The following is an 8,833-nucleotide window of genomic DNA, read 5'->3' as shown; positions in this document are numbered from 1 at the left end:
AACTCTCCAGCCTGTCCAGGTCCCTCTGGATGGCAGCACAGCCCTCCGGAGTGTCGGCCACTCCACCCAGCTTGGTGGGTGGAGTGCATGGACTTGGCCTACGTAGGTAGTATGCTCCAGAAAACATGCGAAATCAACCGATTAAATGAAAAGAATCCCAGAAAGATTCTGGCAAGATCTTGGGAAAAGATGTTTACAATTGCCCAAGAGGATATTTCCTGAGTACTTTTTAAACAGATTTGCACCAAGTGTGAAGTCACGCACCAGAGTAGCTCTCCATGATGCTGTCTGTCTTGTGGAGTCAAATGAATTGGCATATTAGAAGACTGCCTTGAAGTTGGAATTTGTCCTTGCTAAGTGTTTTTCATCAAGAAAATAAGTTCTCTGTTGTGCAAAGAAGTGGAATGTACATTCCAAAGGTAGGAAGAAAGCTTCTCTGACATCTGATTCCTCAGTGTTACAACTGAGGAAGAACTTCTTTATAAAAACAAGCAGTCAGTTGTGCAACAGATGTGCTTCCTTTCTGTGTTTTGGGTACCCTCAAGCAGAGTAGCACACTAGCCTGGTACAGAGAAATTTCCCAGTATTTCATCCCAGATCCCCAGTTCTTAATAAAGTAATATAAAGCACAAGCTTGCTTTATTTTTCTCCACAACTAATTCATTTCCTATATAAACAACTATACAAACCTAAGAAGTGTCTGGCTTGTCTTCCAGAGGAGACAGAAAATGGAATTGGTTTTATAAGACAGAGGCTTTGTGGTTTGTATTTCCATTCCTGAGGACTTACATTATTTTATGCTGAAGACAATGAAGTAATAAAAGAAATCTCCTGGGTATAGCTCTCACCGTCGTGAAGATTCATTTATCAAACACTTGAAGGAATTACATAGTCAAGTTGGTGAAATGGTAAATAGATTTGAATTAGTCCTTTAAAAATGCAAACAATAAGACTGTTACATGGGAGCCTGGCATCTTCAAAACGTGGAGAAACACTAAAGACTGCTTGAAAAAAAAATCTCTGAGCCTTCTCAGTATTTCAGACACAAGTACAGTGTATCATGTAATAAATACTTTTGATATTTTTACTSTTAAAATCTCATTGTGAAACAAGAAGCCATACTCCACTATCGCAGTTTGAAGCGTGTCTCATTATCTATAGGTGTAGCATCTCAATTTTCTTTTCTCTGAGATGTGTCTAGAGCTGTGCTTTGAAACGAAAGTATGCGATTTGATTTGATTTCTAAAGTATGAGCATGTTTAGTCATGGTAGAATAATAAAATATTTTCAAAATTGCCATGAAGTACTGGCAGCAGGCRCTTTCCGGGTTTTTATCTGCCCTCCAAGTGTGCACAGATAATCTGCCTCACTGCTTCTCTGCAGTACTGAACTGTTCCGGCACCATCCTACAACTTGTTCACAATAAGGACCACTGCACAGGATGTTATATATACATATATATGTGTATTTATACATGGAATTTATATGTGTTGCAAGACCTCTCTTGCTCGARAGGCAAGGGAGGAAGGACAGGGGAAACTCTGGCAAATGGGGTGGCAAGAAAGTGCTGTGGAATGTGATTGACTTCTTATGTTTAAATAGGAACAAAKGTATTGAGCACATGTATGTACAGAGAGAGGCCGGGAAGCATATGGAGAAAAAATATAAAGGGATCACTAAATCTGTGTAACTAACAACTGAGAAGCATTTCCAGTTTACTCAGAGAGTTGTTACGGAGAGTTTTTCTGATTCTGTGTTGCGGTAATATTCTTTCTATCCATGTGAAACAAGTCATGCTTGTATCACATTAGCTGCAAACTGTTCTGRATGACAGAAATGGTGGGAAGAAGTTGAAACTGTAATTCTTGTACTGCAGCATAGGACCCAAGTCACTGCTCTAAAGGCAAGTATCTGTGTTGAATAATAGGATACAGTATGCTCTCCTAGTGGTTCAATGTGGTGTATATGCTTAAGAATATAAGACTGTGGGATTCAGAATGATGTATGGAAAAGTTTAAGAAAAGCATCACCATTTCACTMATGAATAGCCACATTTAGTGGTGGAGAGCCTGCTGTAATACCATATGTGAGAAGCCAGAGAAGTTACAACTGATACATAGGCCTAACCTGACACCTGTGCAAATTTAGAAGATTTACACATAGCTGCTAGCTATAGATTGGTACTCCCGTGGATTTTTTTTATCCCTTTCTCTAATACAGTACTGTGTGTTGAGCTTTSATTGCTGCCCTCCAGGCTAAATTTTTGTAAGCCATTTTTTAAAATCTTGTTCTGCTTTTTTTAAAAATCGTTGCATTGTCAAAGTGTATTTATTGTCTGAATGAGCCACACTGTTTACACTGAATTAATTTAAGTTCAATTTGCGGACAACAACACAGAAGTATTATTCTCTTTCTGTTGTTTCTGCTGCTGCCAGACCCAAATCCTATCCTCCTTACTTGGAAAAGTTGCTTTGTTGACTGTAGACCAAGCTTGATCCTAAGTAAAGTCATTAAGAGTTGGGTCAAGCCTTAAACAAATTAGGGGAGACTTTGAATTCTTTAACTTCATATCTTCTCTTCCATTTCCATTCCCTACCATACTTCATCAGCAAATATATGCTGCTGAGCAAAACATCTTTCTTGGATATACCAATGCCATTCTAAAGCAATGCTATTCTGAAGTAATGTCATTTAAATCATTAGAATGGCTTCAGTTATGCTTGCAAACTCACCAGGGAGACCTTGACTTGTCTCCAAACAACAAACAATTTATCCTTCTCTGACATGCAGGGTCAAAAGTGTCAATGTAAAATGGCTCCAGGGAGGTCTAGGCTTCGCTTATGTTTAAGCTACTGTAACTAAGGAGGGAAGACAACAGTAAATTTTTATTGCTGAGGCATTAGGGACTTTCAATTAAAGTTACCACTCGCAGGGCTAGCAAACGTGAACGCTGTTGTCCCTTGTGCTGAGATGCGAAAAGGATATTACTGCTGTTTCACAAACGAACGCATCCTGCTGACAGAAAGGTTGATTTTTATGTATCCAGAACACACAAGTGTCTACCAGTCTTACTATCTGTCTGTCTCTTTTTACATAAAGATTTTATTTTATTTTAAAAACAACACAAAACTTGCATGCGACATTCACAACTGATTCTCTTCTCATTTTTTAATTCTAAAGCAGAAAAATCAATTCTTTCTGCAATTATTTTGATGTGTATGGATGAGCATGGTGTCTTGCCCAAGTGCTTTGCCTTTCCTGAGTTGCTGTGTATTTGGTTCCACACAGTAACATATAGGTTAACTGAAGTATCGAACAACATGACTGACGTATTGAAAAGCATGATTTGCCTGAGGCATGTTGCAGTGTGTAAACATGGTACTGCTATAGCGCATTAGAATTATGAGCTATACAGAATGTCCAGATTACAGGATATATCCAGACCTTAGTCAGAACAGAAAGTTTGAACCAGGAAACAGAAAGTAAAACTATAAGGACATTGCTCACTTTTTTTTTTTTTTTTTCTCCTCACACCCCAAAAAAACCAAGAGAAATGACCTCAGTAGCAAAGGACCTTTTCTCACTATATAACTTGTCTGGAGTTTGTTCCCTGTTGCCACTTCTCTGCACACTTGTATACCTCACAGCTAACTTTGCAATCACTTTCCCCGCGACTTCCTTACGAGCAATACTGTCCTGATAGCTCAGAAATGAACCTCCTCTGTGCTCTCTCTCCCACTCTGTCTTGCGGGCACTCTTCCCCAAGGATCACCTCTCACTGAATGTTTCACAGCAGGAAACTAAATGGGGTTGTCAACCCCCAACAAACCTGTTCTCACCTGCCAGCTACAGTCAGGGAAAGGCAATCCCTCCCCAGCCATTATTTTCATTTTGGAACGRGTGAAGCTTGACACTGTAATGCTTTTAGCGGGAAGCCCCAGGCTGGGAGCTGGCAGTCATTCTTTCCAACTGCATTCACACATGAGGCCCAACTGCAGCTGGGAACTGCCAGGGACTCGTCTCTCTGTGCCTGTGGCAAGCTACCCRCACAACTGCATAAAATTATTTCTTCTGCACTATTTGTTTACCTGTGRGTATGTAGCCATCAGGTGACATGCAGCCTCCTCTGCTCACCTCTTGTCTCAAAGCACAGTCAAGCCAGGTCGTTCCAACTTTYGTTCTCTGGCCACAGAGCTCAGAAGAGAGCCAGAGGGAGGAGAAGCAGTGGGACTGCACCATACAGTTCCGGCTATGTCTACGCTCTTCTCTCCCAGGAACTTTTAATGCTGAGGAGCTTGATGCTTGTTCCTGGAGCCTGGACCAGACCAGCCCTGGAGCAGGCCCAGTAATACCTGCACAGTGCTGTGTGCCCAGGCTTACGCAGCCTGCTTTGCCACGTGGCAGATGGCCTGATAAATCGGCATGGCCCTGTGGAGTATTGCAAGTTTCCCCAGGCTCTGCTGTCTTCGCTCTGAAGCTGTCTGCATGTACTAAGTTTTCCTGAGCTGATACAGATGTGCTCCACCTCGTTCCTTTTTAGGAAAGGATTTTAATGTGCTTTTGATCTCAGATTTTGGCCTTGGGAAAGACAGGCTTRGCTGGTAACACAGAAATAGATGAATGAATAGTTCATGAACTGGTCTCTTAWTGGCCTTTGGAATTGCCTCTAGAGATGCTTCATCTTTGTCAGGGTTTGTATCCTGCCTCCTTTCCCTTATGCTCTCCTTTGATGTAGAGCGCTTCAGTCAGGCAGAAGAATATCAATTAAGTCACTGCGATACCCTCAGTATTAAAACAAAACTATACAAATAYCTCCTTCATTATGCACATGCACTATTAGACTTAAGACATGTCTACACATGGGAATTATTGTGGGTATACGTAGGTGGGAATTTGAAGCTGTWTCACACAACTCCCAGTGTAAGCTTTCAATATTATATAAAGAACACATCTGCAAGGCTAAATTAGGCAAAGCCTGACCACAGTGCTCAGTCTAGGCTTAGGATGACTACAGGAAGAGCTAGCACCCCGTTAATCCGTCTGCTCTCCCAAAAGCCACGCGCTGCATTTCAGCCCGATGTAAAAGACAGTGCAATTAAAACTGCCAGTCTCAGGCATACCTTAGTAGTGATGTCATAGGAGTATCCCTGCCACTGAGCTAGAGACTGTATTTCACCAAACTTCAAGTCATGAGAAAAAAGTGAAACCCTCCATCTTGTTAAGGTCAGAAAAGCATAGAGAGCACCAAAGCGATTTGAACAACAAGGAAATAAGAGAGTGCTCTGAATCACCTGTTTTAAACTCAAGCTAAGTACTATACAGTTAAAAAAAAYACAACCATGCTGATAATAGTATTCACATCATAGATTAAACTCCAGTAAGGTCTTTATGAAAGGGAATAATTTGGGGAGTTTTTAGCATAAAGAGAATAATACACACAGAATTTTCTATTCTTGCATTTGGGAGACTCATAAATGGATCTGTGTTGCATACAAAGCTCATTATCTTGGATGCTTTAAGGGAAAAGTGAGGAATGGATTTGCATTTTTGTTCATTTTTTTTTTCCTTCAGAGCGATTTAGACTCTCCATGATTATTTTAACAGTAGAGAGATACGTTTGTTTTATTGCTGACAAGCATTTCTCCAACTAAACGAGACTGCCACTAATAGAAAGTACATGCATCACCTACACGTAGCAGCTATCTCAGGCATATTCATTTCCTTGTTCTCCTCACTCCTGCTGTCTTCCTGCTCTGTTTTTGCATGCCCACATCAAAAGTGTGCATGTGGTCATTTCAGAGGTCCTCATCTCCCTCTCCCCACCGTGCATCTTGCAAAATTGCAAGAGGTGCAGAGAGCCTGCAAATACCCTTCAATGGGCAGACTGCAAGGGAACGCAGAATAAGAAAGGAAATTAGTAAGGAGCTTCACTCCGTCAGCAAGGGTTGGCTTATACAGCAGCTGGAGGCAACTCATTGTGGGGACTGCACCGTCAGAATATTGGAATTGCAGTACCTCTTCATTTGATGTCTCCTTACTCTGCCTCTATGCCATCCCTCCAGAGATGCTATACACTGAGCATTTGTCAAAAGAAAAAGTTTCTAGCAAGTAGCTTTCTCCATGCTTTTTGGATCCTTATTTCAGCTAAAGGATGAATAGCACAATATTCATATCAGGAGCCACCTTCATAGAGTGCGTGGAAAACACTGCTAAAATATAAAGTCACAGGATGAAAATCTTTTAAAGGACCGTTGACAACCTGGCTAATAGTTACATCATTCATTTTTCCATGTGGAATTACGTATTTCTGCTTCTGTTTTGTGCATTTTATTGTTTTCCACCCAAACCAAAAATTGCCTTTAGCGTAGGCCTGATTTGCTTAACCACACTTAGGACCAAATCAAGAACTGTTCATCATCACACTTCACTATTTATTTGTTCTTCTAAGACTGCTTTAGCCATTTATTATCCATTTCCCATGCCTTTCTTTTTAATTATTTTTGCTTTTCACAAGCAACTTCACAAAGTAACTTATACATATTGTCTTATGAAATGCAGAAGTTGAAAATTCTATGTTAGTCAGAACTGCCAGACCGTATTAAGTTGTGAGAATGAACATGGCATAAATATGCAAAAAGATAGACAAGTATTTTACWGGAATTTTTAACAAGTACAAATCAGCTGGGAATAAATAATACTGGCAGGTCTCAGTCTAGCAGACTTGAGTGCTCTCCTGAGTTTTATAGCCAATTGCAGGACAGACTGGATAAGTTCCTCAAACTCCAGAGCTCATTTTTCTTTCTCTGTTAGGTAAGAGCGTGCAGCTGCCTTACAGAAAGGCTCTAGAACACTCTTCAAGACAACTGCACCAATTTGAATGCAGTAACACATATAAAATGTAGAATTTTTAAAATAATGTACGTAGAAATGAAGTATTCCAATACAGTGGTCTGTGTTGATTACTTTGTCCTCAAAGCACATCTGAGTGGCTAAAACATTTGTGAAAAACTTGCCTCTACAACTCYGCTTACGAAGTGTTGATCTCAGCTACAGAAAGTATTTGCTGCCATCACCACACTGTATTTTGCATTTGTTCAGTAACAGTCAGTATTACTGTTCTGACTGATGGCGCCTMCTGCTGACCACAAGGCTCCCCTATCAGTGTTCCCTGGGATTTCAGGGTAAATTCTAGTAAGATGACTCTGATGTAAAATAGGAGAGGAAGGCTGTTGTGTATCTAGCCACAGTAGGCAGTAGGGTTCAGCTGTCTAGAAACAGTACTCTTTCCTGATTTAGTCTCCACGGAACCAAAGCAGGTTCCATCGGGTGTTACCATCAAACCAAAACCTTTCAAAAGAATTTCAGAGGTTTGCAGACCTCCTATTACTTAATTGGTAATAGTGAAGAACAACCTCTTGTCATCTATCCATACATGTGGTTCCTAGTCATGTCAACAGGGGTTCAATATGCAGCAGTGTTGCACTCCTGACATGAGTTCTGGAAAAAAAAAAATTGGTAGCAGCTGTATTTACCATTAACCAAAATAAATTCCTGGATCAATCTGTGGGGGGAAACGAGGGAAGAAAGGTAAAATTTTCTTCAGGCATAGCTTTAAATGAACACTAAGAGACTGGTCCATTTGATTAAACAGTAAAGCACAAACCTGCCTCATGCAAAAGGCACCCTGCCCTGAAGAAGTAATTGCATCTTGAATCAAAAGGCTTTAATACAAGAAAGAGTGTAATGTACATAGCAGAAGCAAAAATGTTCTCTGAGTTCTTTCRTAGTTCTTGCTCAGCTGGAATTCAAAAATAACTGTAATATATTTAAGTGACACTAGAGGGAAGCCAAGACATCTGATGGCCATTCTTTAAAAATACAGCTTGCTGTCCTAAACATACTAAAAACAAGTCCTTAATATGGTTTAGAAAATGTATACACTAAAAAAAAAAAAACCAAACCAAAAATGTTTTATATGTGGTAAAGATGCCAAATAGCTCTTTATTTTACAGCATAGGTTTGCTGACCTTTTTCARTTTCTGCATGCTGTTAGGCTAGATAGTCTATTCCTTTTGGTTGTTCGCTAGTTGACACTAGGAATCATGAAACATTTGGGGAATATGATCATTTGTTARGTATACACTGTAAATATGGGTGATGAATGTTCAGGTATTTTCTTACTTATATGGCCTTCCTTATATGGCCTTCGTAATTTCTACTATGGTCATCATTTCTGTTGTTGTTTCTGTCCTTAGCACTTGTCACACTGCTAAAGCTATCAGAATGCCCAGTCCATCCCCTYTGCATATCACGGCAGCAGCCTTAGAAAAGGGAGCCAGCTTCCGCTGGACTGTACAAGTCAGTCAGATGTGAATATGGTGAAGGCACAGCTTCCTCGTGCTCCTGCTCCATGCAATGATTGCACACCAGGCTGTTTTAACATACCCCCAAAAGCTCTGATTGTATCGTCCTTGATTATTCTCTTCTCGCCTCCTCAGTTCTTACCTTTTACCACCCTCACCCCCTTGCAAATACATAGCCCAACCATGTTTCTTCTTTTCCTGTTGAACCTAATTTTGGTGACAGTGATATAGTTGCCGTGATACTTTAACAGAATTGATGACCAAGATGGAAATTAGCACCCCTCTTATTATCTGTAGTGTCCTGCTGTTTTTCATTCTTCTGTCTTGTTAGAAACACCGCAAATCAGTTAGCCGTATGCACATTTACCTTAATGCATCTGTTTATTTTCAACCCCGAGCAAGAGGAGTAACAAAAACAAAAAATCAAAAACATTGGAATAACAAAATAACAACACAATGCCAAAAATAGC

The sequence above is a fragment of the Nothoprocta perdicaria genome, unplaced genomic scaffold (genome assembly GCF_003342845.1).
Source record: "Nothoprocta perdicaria isolate Ctin4 unplaced genomic scaffold, notPer1 scaffold_281, whole genome shotgun sequence".
Classification (NCBI taxonomy): Eukaryota; Metazoa; Chordata; class Aves; order Tinamiformes; family Tinamidae; genus Nothoprocta; species Nothoprocta perdicaria.
This window is presented reverse-complemented; position numbering follows the sequence as displayed.